Raw genomic sequence first — 13,784 nt, 5'->3', positions numbered from 1 at the left:
CTACAGTTTTTGGTGCCGCTTTTTTGGTCCTGCTTCTTACCGTCAGTCTTCTTGCTATCAAAACCCTCATCACATATCTGATTGCCACAAAGCAGCTTGATGCCTTCTTTGCTATAATCCAATTTTCCATTGCTCTGCCCTGCCATTTGAGGCATAGCTAAACACTGTATCTTTAATGCATTTCTTCTGTTCATCTCTTCTGCTATTATCCCTTTCTGGATCTCACAGAAAAGCTGCTTGGCTATCTTTACTAATCAGATGAGGATTACTTCAGTGCTGTTGGTCTGAAAACCTTCTAGACTCTCACTGCATGTGACCCTGCCCTAGCCATTAATATCAAGAACCATGCATAGGAGGAGCTTATTCATTCATTCATTAAATCATATTTATTGAGCACTTACTGTGTGCAGAGCACTGTACTAAGTGCTTGGGAAGTACACGTTGGCAACATATATATAGAGACAATCCCTACCCAACAATGGGCTAGAAGAGCTCTAGCATATAGTGGAAAAAGCACTGACCTGAGAGGAACTGGGCTCTAATCCAGGCTCCGTCACCTGTCTGCTGTGTGACCATAGGTAACTAACATAGCTTCTCTGTACCTCAGTTACCTCATCTGTAAAATGGGGATTAAAGCTGTGAGCCCTATGTGGACATGGACTGCATCCAACTTGATGATCTGGTATCTACCTCAGCACTTAGTACGGTGCCTGACCCATAGTAGATGCTTAACTAATACCATAAAAAACAATAATAAATACACAAAAATATCTGTGGTAGGTCCAGGTCTTATAGGCATAAAGAAGCTGAACCCTACAATTTCCTGATACCTTCAGTTTTGTCTGGAAAGCAAGCAAACTCTTCTCCTGAAGTTAGGAACTCCTACTGAAGTGTCCTATTCGAATAGGAGGTCCAGAACATTAGTTACTAGTTGCAATTCGCAACACAGAAATTCAGGCCAAATCCTAACCCTGAGATTCTTTTTATTTCTTATCCCTCTTTTCTTCAATTCTGCAGCAAGTATCTGTTTTTTATATGATGAAGAGATAAAGAAAAGTTGATTACTTTTCTGAGAAAGAATAGAATATGGAGTTTCCTGAGTAGGTAAAATGGTTACTTGAAAAACTTGGGAGGACTTGCCGGGAATGAACTGAATTGTTTGCAGAGAGTGCGGAAGAGGTACAGCAAATCTCAGAGGATGGAGATGAGATTATAAAACATTATTTACTCTTCAAAATTCAAAAAAAATAATCAAGCTGCAAACCTGTATGTATAGTATAACAACTCTGATCCATTACTTGCTATTAGAAGGAATTTCCACTGTCCGCTAAGTTGATCTTCACTTATCTTTCAACCAGTTTCTAACATATATTTATTGACAACAGAATCAAGCTTCCTATATTTATTATGTTCACAATCATATATTCAATCAATCAATTATATTTATTGAGTGCTTACTATGTGCAGGGCACTGTACTAAGTGCTTGTAAGAGTACAATACAACAAAATTAGCAGACGTGTTTCCTGACCAAAATGATCTAACAGTCTAAAGGGGAAGACAGATACTAATATTAATAAATAAGTAATTTATAATATGTAATTTAAAGATATGTCCATAAGTGCTGTGGAGTTGGATATGAGGAGACTATCATATCCAAGATGCCAATAGTCAATTGCCAATTGACTATTGGCAATTTCCAGCTCGTTCAATCAATCGATCATATTTATTGAGTACCTTCTGTGCAAAGCACTCTGCTAAGTGCTTGGGTGGGATCGGCATGATAGCTCCTCTCAAGAACTTCATTGGAAACAGACTGTGCTGGAATTAAGCTGGAGCCATTCAGAAATTGGCTTTGGAATAAGAAATGTTCCTAAGAAGTGCAGAGCAGGTAGTGTGGAAGAGGGCAGCATTGAATGTCATGCTGACTGTCTTCATCAACTAAAACTGAACACATAGAAGCTCCTGATGTTGAAGGTGTTGCAGTTATCAAACATGGTAGAGGCAGGTCTTGACAGAATTTTGAACATAAATTAATCTTCATTTGTTTCTTGGATTTCTTTTTTTCAGCACACAGCTTTTCAATCAGTATTCTGCTCTGTATGATGTTCTGAGATCTCAATCCATGTTTATATCATATTCTGAGCAAAAAAAAAAGGAACAACATCCTCCAAAATGCGCATGTCCAAAAGATGCTCCAGTTAACGTTTTACCTGATGAGTCTTTGTCACTGCGATTGGCACAGTCTTCTTTCAGGGCTTCCTGCCAATCCATGCACAGTGATGTCCTTTTTATGGACAGGATAGGCTTTTTTTAAATTTTCAAGACTAGTCCTGTGGAGAGATGCCCCTTTGTACCAGTTAGCGCTCCCCATATTCCCAGGTTGTCTACCTGATTGGGACAGTTCCCGTTCCGCAACCTTGTAGTGTAGCAGTTCTGTGTCCTTGCTGTGAGTTGCTCAGGTGGAGGGAGGGAAAGAATTCACAGATAGGGCACTGTTCCCACACTCCATCCCCTCGCCCCCTCCATACATCTAGTGCAACCAGGAGCTGGGGACCCCAAAAGTCTTGGCAGGGGGGCCTGCGCTCTGTGTTGCTCAGAAGGGTGGGTGGGGGGGAAGAATTCACAGATAGGGCACTCTTCCCACAAGTCCTCAGTGTCTCAACTTTTGCTTCCCTTGATTGATGGTTTTGGAGGTGAGTTCAAAACTAAAACTTGCAATATTGTCGATATTTTTGCCTTCCCCAAAATCAGTGAGGGAAGGTGCATTCTCACCATCAGTTGCTTTAATACCCTGATCGATGGTTCACTGAATGTAGGATGCCTTGAATTTTGCAAGAAAATACTGGTTTGTGGATTGCAGACTGAAGGCAGCATTTGGAGGGAGGAAGATAATTATAACATACTGAAAATCAGAAAGAACGGCTGGATAACCTGGCGCAATATCAAAGAACTTGTTGGTCAAGTTATATTTGGCACAGTACACTACATTCTGCTATAATATGGGGAATGCATTCCTTTCCAACCTCACAATTAAGAAAAGTCAAATGATAGTACACTTGGTTTGAAGGATGCTGCTGCTATTGCATATAGATGTATGATCATTTCTCAAGACATAACGTTTTGTTTTTCCAGATAGGTTGGCATTGTCAGAATGTTTGTTATTTACTATGTCCAATACACATAGTGAAAAGCTGGATGGAAATTAAAGAGTGAAGAAGGCCAGTAGGAATACAAAAAAGAGCTGGCTAAAATGGGCAACAAAGATCACAGTAGCTGCCAAGGCAGTTACTCTGACATTTGTCTGCTGGCCTGTGGCACTCTGGGACAGCATCAGCATTATGTTGTAGTAATTTTGGCTGTAAATATATCTCATATACAAAATTCTCACAGGACCTTTGCAGGCTCCTATCCATGTGCTCGCTTGCTGCATTAATTGCACTACCTAGAACATAAATGGCAGAGAAGAAAGTGAAAGTGATGCTTAGCAAGCCCCTGGTATTATAATCAATTTCTCTACATATTGGACATAGACTTATTGCTCATTTATAATGACAACTATTCATCTCCCGTCACTGACCTATATCAAAATCAATCAATCAATGGTATTTATTCATTCATTCATTCAATCGTATTTATTGATCGCTTACTGTGTGCAGAGCACTGTACTAAGCACTTGGGAGAGTACAATACAACAAAATTAGTCAACACATTCCCTACACAAGGTTAGTTTACAGTCTAGAGGGGGAGGAAGACATTGATATGAATAAATAATTTATAACATATAATTTAAATATATGTATATAGGTGTTGTGGGGTTGGAGTGGGGCAAATATCAAATGTCCAAAGGTCATATATCCAAGTACAAAGATGATGCACAACGGAGAGTGAGTTGGGAAAAGAGGGTTTAGTGAAGAATTGTTACATTATTGATGAAGGAAGGACCATGAATGCAATTGAAAAAGTTGAAAACCATTTCTGTCTCTCTGTCTCTCCCTTTGTAAGAAGCATCATGGGTTAGTGGAAAGAGCAGAGGCTTGGGGGTCAGAGGACATAGGTTCTAATCCCCTTCTGCCACTTGTCTGCTGTGTGGCCTTGGGCAAGCTCCTTAACTTCTCTGTGCATCAGTTACCTCATCTGTAAAATGGGGATTAAAACTGTGAGCCCTAAATGGGGCAACCTGATGCCCTTGTATCTACCCCAGTGCTTAGAACAGAGCTTGGCACATAGTAAGTGCTTAACAAATACCATTATTATTAGTATTATTAATACGTTCCTTAGGAAGAGATAGCATGACCTAGGGAAGAGCACCAGATCAGGAGCTAAGGGACCTGGGTTCTAATCCCAGCTCCGCTACTTGCCTGCTTTGCAATTTTGGATAAGTCACTTGTTATCTTTAAGCCTTTGCTTCGTCTTCTATAAAATGGGATTCAATTCCAGTTCTCCATCAATCAACGGTATTTCTTGAGCACTTATTGTTTACAGAGCACTGTACTCAATGTTTGGAAGAGTATAATACAACAGGGTTAGTAGTCACATTTTCTGCCCACAGTCTAGTGGGAGAGACAGACATTAATATAAGGAAATGGTTTACAGATGTATTCATCAGTGCTGTGGGGAGGAGGATGGGTGAATATCAAGTACTCAGTGGGTATGGATCCAAGTGAATGGATGACACAGAAGGGAGAGAGAGTCAGGGAAAAGAGGGCTTAATTGATGGGAGGAGATTCAATCATATTTATTGAGCGCTTACTGTGACCTAAATGTGAGATGTGACCTAAATAAGGCTGTGAAGGTGGGGTTAGTGGTTGTCAGGTGACCTGGAGTCGGAGTGAGTTCCAGGCCAGAGAGAAGATGTCAGAAAGGGGTTGGCAGTTTCTGTTCTCCCTCTTTTTTAAATTGTGAGACCCACTGGGGCAGGGACTGTGCCTGACCTGATTAAGTTGGATCTACCCCAGGGCTCAGAACAGAGCTTATCACATAGTAAATACTTAACAATTATCACAGTTATTACTGGAAAAACAACCCAAGGACTTGTTCTTTCTGCAGTACGATAAACACCCATCCTTATCCCAAAGAAACAATATTATTTGGCAATACACTGAATGTATGATCAGCACAGCTTAAGAAAGTTCCCCAAAAGGTGATCTAAGCGTTGCCTGCCTCATAGAGCTTAAACCTGACTCACCAGGAGACTGTGCCTAGTGAATCTGTATCTTGTGGGACAATGACAAATAGAAAGAAAATAACAATAAAAATGATGAAACACTAGTCTTTTAGACTGTGAGCCCAATGTTGGGTAGGGACTGTCTCTATATGTTGCCAATTTGTACTTCCCAAGCGCTTAGTACAGTGCTTTGCACATAGTAAGCGCTCAATAAATATGATTGATTGATTGATTGATAGTATACTACTGGAAAGTGATAACAACCTTCATCCCTAAGGAAAGCCGGCACTCAATGTTTGTAAAGTGCCCAGACACCAACTCTAATGGCGGCACTGGATAAGCCTAGAGAACCTGAAGAGAGCCAGCTCCCAGGGACAGGTGCTAGGTATTGAGGCCGGGGTTTGTGTTTATGTACTCTAATGTATGTATTCTTCTAAAAGCTTAGTACAGAGCTGTGCACACAGTAAATCCTCAGTGAATGGATTGATTGATTGAGAGGTCTCCCCTCTTCAGCACAACACTGTTCAGGTGTTAGATATTAATTCACACCATCCTTAGGCTCTGTTAGGTGACCAGCCAATTACTTGCATCTGACTCTAGATCGAAACAACTTCACTATGATCATTAGAAAGGCCTAGTGGTGTCAGAAGGCCCCGGGTTCTAATCCCAGCTCTGCCATTTGTCTGTTGTGTGACCTTGGGCAAAGTCACATCACTTCTTTGGCCCTCAGTTCCCTCATCTGTAAAATGGGGATTAAGACTGTGAGCCCTATGTGGGACAGGGAATGTGTCCAACCTGAATTGCTGGTATTCACTCCAGTACTTAGTAGAGTGCTTGAGACTATAACAATACCACAGTTATTATTATTAGTAGTAGTAATTGTACATGGGCCCTGATAATGGCAAATGAGAGTAAAGAAATATTCTATAAGGCTCTATCAATCAATCAATCAATCAATCGTATTTATTGAGCACTTACTGTGTGCAGAGCACTGTACTAAGCACTTGGGAAGTACAAGTTGGCAACATATAGAGACAGTCCCTACCCAACAGTGGGCTCACAGTCTAGAAGGGGGAGACAGAGAACAAAACTAAACATATTAACAAAATGAAATAAATAGAATAGATATGTACAAGTAAAATAAATAAATAGAGTAATAAATATGTACAAACATATATACATATATACAGGTGCTGTGGGGAAGGGAAGGAGGTAAGACGGCGCTAGATAGGCTCAGAATATCTACTCCCAATTCCACCACGATAAACATCATGGGAGATTTCAACCTAGAGGTAGGCAGTCAAGCTGAAACAGAAAAAATAAATTGACCCAAAATGTTCTGGAAAGATAAATAGTAATGTCCTATTTTTCTACTCAGCAAATGTCCCAACATCATCTCCCAAGCACTAAAAACCATCTCTACCTCTCTAATAGGACAAACACTATGAATCTAATCAAAAACATGGCACCTCGTAGATTATAGCATTGTGTGTCAGTACTCTTGAAAGACACAGAGATCACTGCAGTCCTGCAAGAGGCTGAGAAGTGAATGGCTCATCAGCTCTTATACTCCCTTCTCTATAATCCTCAGGATAAGCAGGGCTGGGAACAAGGTCTTGTCCTGCCCAAACATTTTCTATACTGCCATTAAAAGGTGCAATCAGAGATCTATAATAATAATAATAATAATAATAATAATAATAATAATAATAATAATAATAATGATGGCATTTGTTAAGCACTCACTATGTGCAAAGCACTGTTCAAAGTTCTGGGGAGGATACAAGGTGATCAGATTGCCCCACGAGGGGCTCACAATCTTAATCCCCATTTTACAGATGAGGTAACTGAGGCACAGAGAAGTTAAGTGACTTGCCCAAAGTCACACAGCTGACAATCGGTGGAGCTGGGATGGAACCCATGACCTCTGATTCCCATGCCCGTGCTCTTTCCACTGAGCCACACTGCTTCTGATCTATCAATCAATGGTATTTATTAAACACTTGCTGTGTGTAGAGCACTATACTAAGCACTTGGGAAAGTACAGCTGTATCAGCTATGTGACCCTTGGGCAAGTCACTTAACTTTTCTGCTCCTCAGTTACTTCATCTGTAAAATGGGGATTAAGTCTGTGAGCCCCACGTGGGACAACCTGATTATCTCATATCAACCCCAGATCTTAGAACAGTGCTTGGCAATAGCAAGCGCTGAACAAATGCCATCATTATTATTATTATTACAACAGAATTAGTAGATTGATCCCTGTCCATATAGAACTCACAGTCTACAGGAGGCAATAGACATTCAACTAGACTGCGGGCAGGGGAAATAAGACATTGAAAAGTGTAGTGGGGCTGGGGTAAGGATTAAAGTGCTTAAGGAGTAATAATAATAATAATAATAATAATAATAATAATAATAATAATGACATTTATTAAGTGCTTACTAAGTGCAAAGCACTGTTTTAAGCTCTGGGGAGGATACAAGGTGATCAAGTTGTCCCATGGGGGGCTCACAGTCAATCCTCATTTTACAGATGAGGTAACTGAGGCACAGAGATGTTAACTGACTTGCCCAAAGCCAAACAGCTGACAAATTGAACTGATTTGAACCCACAATCACTGACTCCAAGCCCGTGCTCCTTCCACTGTGCCATGCTGCTTCTCTGTACACAGCCAAGTGCATAGCTGGTACAGAAGGGAAGGTGAATAGAGGAAAATGAGGATTTAGTCTAGAAGGAGACAAGATTTTAGGAGGAGATTTGCCTGGTGAAGTCAAAATATGCTTCCAGTCCACTGGAAAACTCTTCCAGATCAACAGACTGTGAGCATTATCAAAGTGTTTCAAGCAGTGGTTCAGGAATTGGTTTATGTGGAAGACTGTGGCCTGGAGGCACATACACATGGAAATGATTATGAATTGCTTTCCTGTTGCAGTGCAAAGCTGAGGCTGACAGTAAGTCTGATGGAGCTGTGTGGCTTAGTGAGAATCAGTATGTGCCTAATAGAAAGAAGTCTTCCCTGACTGAGCCCACATCCCCCCACAGTATACTCCCATCCTACCACATTACCAATGAACACACCCCACCCCAACAGTGCTTGTGTATATATCATTATACTCGGTTCCTTCTCTTACCTGTAATTAATTTACATCAATCAATCCTTCAATCAGTTGTATTTGTTCAGTGCTGTTTGCTGAGCCCTCTACTAAGCACTTGGTAGACTATAATGTAACAGAGAAGGTACACAAGTTCCCTGCCCACAACAAGTTTACAGTCTAGAGGGAGAGACAGACAAAATAAAGAATGGATATGAGCATAAGTGCAGTGGGGCTAAGGGTGGGTTGAATAAAGGGTACAAATCTAAGTTCAAGGACAACACAGAAGGGAGAGAGAGAGTAGAGAGGTGTAGAACTAGCCGAGGAAGACCTCTTGGAAGAGATGTGGTTTCAGTAAGACTCTGAAAGTGGGAAGAGTTGTTGCTAATAAGATGAAAGGGGATTTGAGTTCCAGGCCAGAGAAGAGATATGGATAAGGGGTCAGCAGAGAGATAGATGAGATCGAGTTACAGTGAATACGTTGCTATTAGAGGAGTGAAGTATGTAGGCTAGGTTGTTAGGAAACAGGAAATCTGTGCCAGTAGGTCAGTAAGAGTAGAAGCAGCATGGCCTAATGAAAAGAACACAGGTCTGGGAACCGGAGGACTGGGTTCTGATCTCAGCTCTGCCTCCTGTTTGCTGTGTGACCTTGTGTGACCTGTGTGACCTTGGGCAAATCGCTTCTTGGGCAAATCAGGCAGAAACTCCTCACCCTGGGCTTCAAGGCTCTCCGTCACCTCGCCCCCTCCTACCTCACCTCCCTTCTCTCCTTCTACAGCCCACCCCGCACCCTCCGCTCCTCTGCCGCTAATCTCCTCACTGTGCCTCGTTCTCGCCTGTCCTGCCATCGACCCCTGGCCCACGTCCTCCCCCGGGCCTGGAATGCCCTCCCTCTGCCCAACCGCCAAGCTATTTCTCTTCCTCCCTTCAAGGCCCTACTGAGAGCTCACCTACTCCAGGAGGCCTTTCCAGACTGAGCCCCTTCCTTTCTCTCCCCTTCGTCCCCCTCTCCATCCCCCCCATCTTACCTCCTTCCCTTCCCCACTGCACCTGTATATATGTATATATGTTTGTACATATTTATTACTCTATTTATTTATTTATCTTACTTGTACAAATCTATTCTATTTATTTTATTTTGTTAGTACGTTTGGTTTTGTTGTCTGTCTCCCCCTTCTAGACTGTGAGCCCGCTGTTGGGTAGGGACTGTCTCTATGTGTTGCCGACTTGTACTTCCCAAGCACTTAGTCCAGTGCTCTGCACACAGTAAGTGCTCAATAAATACGATTGATTGATTGATTGATTCTCTGTGCCTCAGTTACCTAGTTTGTAAAGTGGGGATTAAGAATGTGAACCCTATGAGCTACAGGGACTGTCCAACCTCATTACCTTGTATCTACTCCAGCACTTAATACAGTGTCAGATACATAGTAAGTGCTTAACAAATACCATAAAAAAATCAGTGAGGTAAGATAGTTGAGGGCAAGTTGATTGAGTGCTTCAAAGCCAATGATAGGGTGTTTCTGTTGCATACATAGATGGATGGGCAATCAATCAAGGAGGGGGTGAGGTGATGGAGAGCCTTGAAGCCCAGGGTGAGGAGTTTCTGCCTGATCTGCAGATTGATTGGTAGCCACTGGAGATTTTTGAGGAGGGGAGTAACATGCCCAGAGCGTTTCTGCACAGAGATGATCCGGGCAGCAGCTTGAAGTATGGATTGAAGTGGGGAGAGACAAGAGGATGGGAGATCAGAGAGAAGGCTGATGCAGTAGTCCAGACGGGATAGGATGAGAGCTTGAATGAGCAGGGTATCGGTATGGATGGAGAGGAAAGGGCGGATCTTGGCAATGTTGCGGAGCTGAGACCGGCAGGTTTTGGTGACGGCTTGGATGTGAGGGGTGAATGACAGAGCAGAGTCGAGGATGACACCAAGGTTGCGGGCTTGTGAGACGGGAAGGATGGTAGTGCCATCAACAGAGATGGGAAAGTCAGGGAGAGGGCAGGGTTTGGGAGGGAAGACAAGGAGTTCAGTCTTGGAACCACTTACGGCTCTCGAGGAGTGGGGAAACATGGAATGAATTTTTTTTAAAAAACGATACAGTCAGCAGAATGAGGTATGGACTAGGGTGGGGAGAGACAGGAGTCAGGGAGGTCAGCAAGGGCCCTAATGCAATAATCAAGGCAGAATAGGCTAAGTGCTTGGATCAACATGGTGGCAGTTTCGATGGAGAGGAAAGGGTGATTTAAGCCAAGCTGTGGGCAGACCATTCATTCATTCATTCATCATCATCATCATCAATCATATTTATTGAGCGCTTACTGTGTGCAGAGCACTCTACTAAACGCTTGGGAAGTACAAGTTGGCAACGTATAGAGACATTCCCTACCCAATAGTGGGCTCACAGTCTAAAAAGGGGAGACAGAGAACAAAACCAAACATACTAACAAAATGAAATAAATAGAATAGATATGTACAAGTAAAATAAATAAATAAATAAATAGAGTAATAAATATGTACAAACATATGTACATATATACAGGTGCTGTAGGGAAGGTAAGGAGGTAAGATGGGGGGATGGAGAGGGGGACGAGGGGGAGAGAAAGGAAGGGGCTCAGTCTGGGAAGGCCTCCTGGAGGAGGTGAGCCCTCAATAGAGCCTTGAAGGCAGGAAGAGAGCTAGCTTGGCAGATGGGCAGAGGGAGGGCATTCCAGGCCCGGGGGATGACGTGGGCCAGGGGTCGATGGCGGGACAGGCGAGAATGAGGTACGGTGAGGAGATTAGCAGCAGAGGAGCGGAGGGTGGGCTGTAGAAGGAGAGAAGGGAGGTGAGGTAGGAGCGGGTGAGGTGATGGAGAGCCTTGAAGCCCAGGGTGAGGAGTTTCTGCCTGATGCGCAGATTGATTGGTAGCCACTGGAGATTTTTGAGGAAGGGAGTAACATGCCCAGAGCGTTTCTGGACAAAGACAATCTGGGCAGCAGCATGAAGTATGGATGGAAGTGGGGAGAGACACGAGGATGGGAGATCACAGAGAAGGCTGATGCAGTAGTCCAGACGGGATAGGATAAGAGCTTGAATGAGCAGGGTAGTGGTATGGATGGAGAGGAAAGGGCGGATCTTGGCAATGTTACGGAGCTGAGACTGGCAGGTTTTGGTGACGGCTTGGTGGTGAGGGGTGAATGAGAGAGCGGAGTCGAGGATGACACCAAGGTTGCGGGCTTGTAAGCCGGGAAGGATGGTAGTGCCGTCAACAGAGATGGGAAAGTCAGGGAGAGGGCATGGTTTGGGAGGGAAGACAAGGAGTTCAGTCTTGGACATGTTGAGTTTTAGGTGGCGGGCAGACATCCAGATGGAGATGTCCTTAAGGCAGGAGGAGATGCGAGCCTAGAGAGAGGGGGAGAGAGCAGGGGCGGAGATGTAGATCTGGGTGTCATCAGCATAGAGATGATAGTTGAAACCGTGGGAGCGAATGAGGTCACCAAGGGAGTGCGTGTAGATCGAGAACAGAAGGGGACCAAGCACTGAACCTTGGGGAACCCCCACAGTAAGGGGATGGGAGGGGGAGGACAAGCCTGCAAAAGAGACTGAGACTGAATGACTGGAGAGATAAGAGGAGAACCAGGAGAGGACGGAGTCTGTGAAGCCAAGGTCGGATAGCGTGTTGAGGAGAAGGGGGTGGTCCACAGTGTCGAAGGCAGCTGAGAGTTCTAGGAGGATTAGGACAGAGTATGAGCCGTTGGATTTGGCAAGCAGGAGGTCATTGGCGACCTTTCAGAGGGCGGTTTCTGTGGAATGTAGGGGAGAGAAGCCAGACTGGAGGTGGTCAAGGAGAGAGTTGTTGTTGAGGAATTTTAGGGAGCGCGTGTAGACAACTCGTTCAAGGAGTTTGGAAAGGAATGGTAGGAGGGATATGGGGTGATAACTAGAAGGTGAGGTGGGGTTAAGAGAGAGTTTTTTTAGGATGGGAGAGGCATGGGCATGTTTGAAGGCAGAGGGGAAGGAACCAGTGGAGAGTGAGCTGTTGAAGATGGAAGTTAAGGAGGGGAGAAGGGATGGAGCAAGAGATTTCATGAGATGAAAGGGAATGGGGTCAGAAGCACAGGTGGCCGGAGTAGCACTTGAGAGGAGGGAGGAGAGCTCCTCTGAGGATACTGCTGGGAAGGATGGGCGAGTAGCAGAGAGTGTTGAGAGCCGGGGGGTTGGAGAAGGTATGGGAGTGACTTTGGGGAGGTCGGACCTGATGGATTTAATTTTGTTAATGAAGTAGGAGGCCAGATCGTTGGGGGTGAGGGAAGGAGGAGGGGGAGGAACCGGGGGCCTGAGAAGGGAGTTGAATGTATGGAAGAGCTGGCGGGGGTGATGGGCATTGGTGTCAATAAGGGAGGAGAAATAGTTTTGTCTGGCAGAAGAGAGGGCTGAGTTAAGGCAGGAAAGGATGAACTTGAAGTGAACGAGGTTGGCATGGTGTTTAGACTTTCGCCAGCAGCGTTCGGCAGCTCGAGCATAAGAGCGAAGGAGGCGGACAGTGGCAGTGATCCAGGGCTGTGGGTTAGTGGTACGAGAGCAGTGAAGGGAAAGGGGAGCGAGTGAGTCTAGCTGAGTAGAAAGGGTAGAGTTGAGAGCAGTAATCTGATCATCAAGACTGGGTAGAGAGGAGAGGGTGGCGAGGTGGGGTGTGAGGCACTCCGAAAGATGGATGGGGTCAAGAGAGTGGAGATCTCTGTGAGGGACTAATATGGATTTACAGGGGAAAGGAGTGTGAATGAGGAGGCAGGTGAGAAGATTATGATCAGAGAGAGGGATTTCAGAGTTGGTGAGGGTGGACACAGTGCAGCGATAGGAGATGATGAGGTCGAGGGTATGACCAAGTTGGTGAGTGGGTGAGGTGGGGTGGAGCAAGAGGATGGCAGCGTCGATGAGAGATAGAAGGCGGGCGGCAGAGGAGTCATCAGGGATATCCATGTGGATGTTGAAGTCTCCAAGGATCAGAGTGGGCATGGAAAAGGAGAGAAGGAAGGTGAGGAAGGGGTCAAAGTCGTTAAAGAAGTTGGAAGTGGGGCCGGGAGGGTGGTAGATGACGGCTACAAAAATCTGGAGCGGGTGGTAGAGGCAAATAATGTGGGCTTCAAAGGAAGGGAAGGAAAGGGAAGGGGGAGGAGGGATAGTGCAAAAGCGACATTGGGGGGCGAGAAGGAAACCAACACCTCCTCCTTTTCCGGTGAGTCTGGGGGAGTGGGAGAAGAAGAGGCCTCCACTGGAGAGAGCATTCATTCAATCGTATTTATTGAGCGCTTACCCTGTGCAGAGCACTGTACTAAGCACTTGGGAAGTACAAGTTGGCAACATACAGAGACGGTCCCTACCCAAAAATGGGTTTAGTGACAGATTGAATATGTGAGTTGAATGACAGAGATGAGTTGAGGATAATGTCAAGGTGCTGTCTGTAATGATGGGAAACAGGAGAAGGACAGGTTTTGGCTGGGAAGATGGAGAGTTCTGCTTCACATGAGTTTAGTTTGAGGCAT

This window comes from Tachyglossus aculeatus, chromosome 14 (genome assembly GCF_015852505.1).
Source record: "Tachyglossus aculeatus isolate mTacAcu1 chromosome 14, mTacAcu1.pri, whole genome shotgun sequence".
Lineage (NCBI taxonomy): Eukaryota > Metazoa > Chordata > Mammalia > Monotremata > Tachyglossidae > Tachyglossus > Tachyglossus aculeatus.
Note: the sequence above shows the minus strand (reverse complement) of the source record.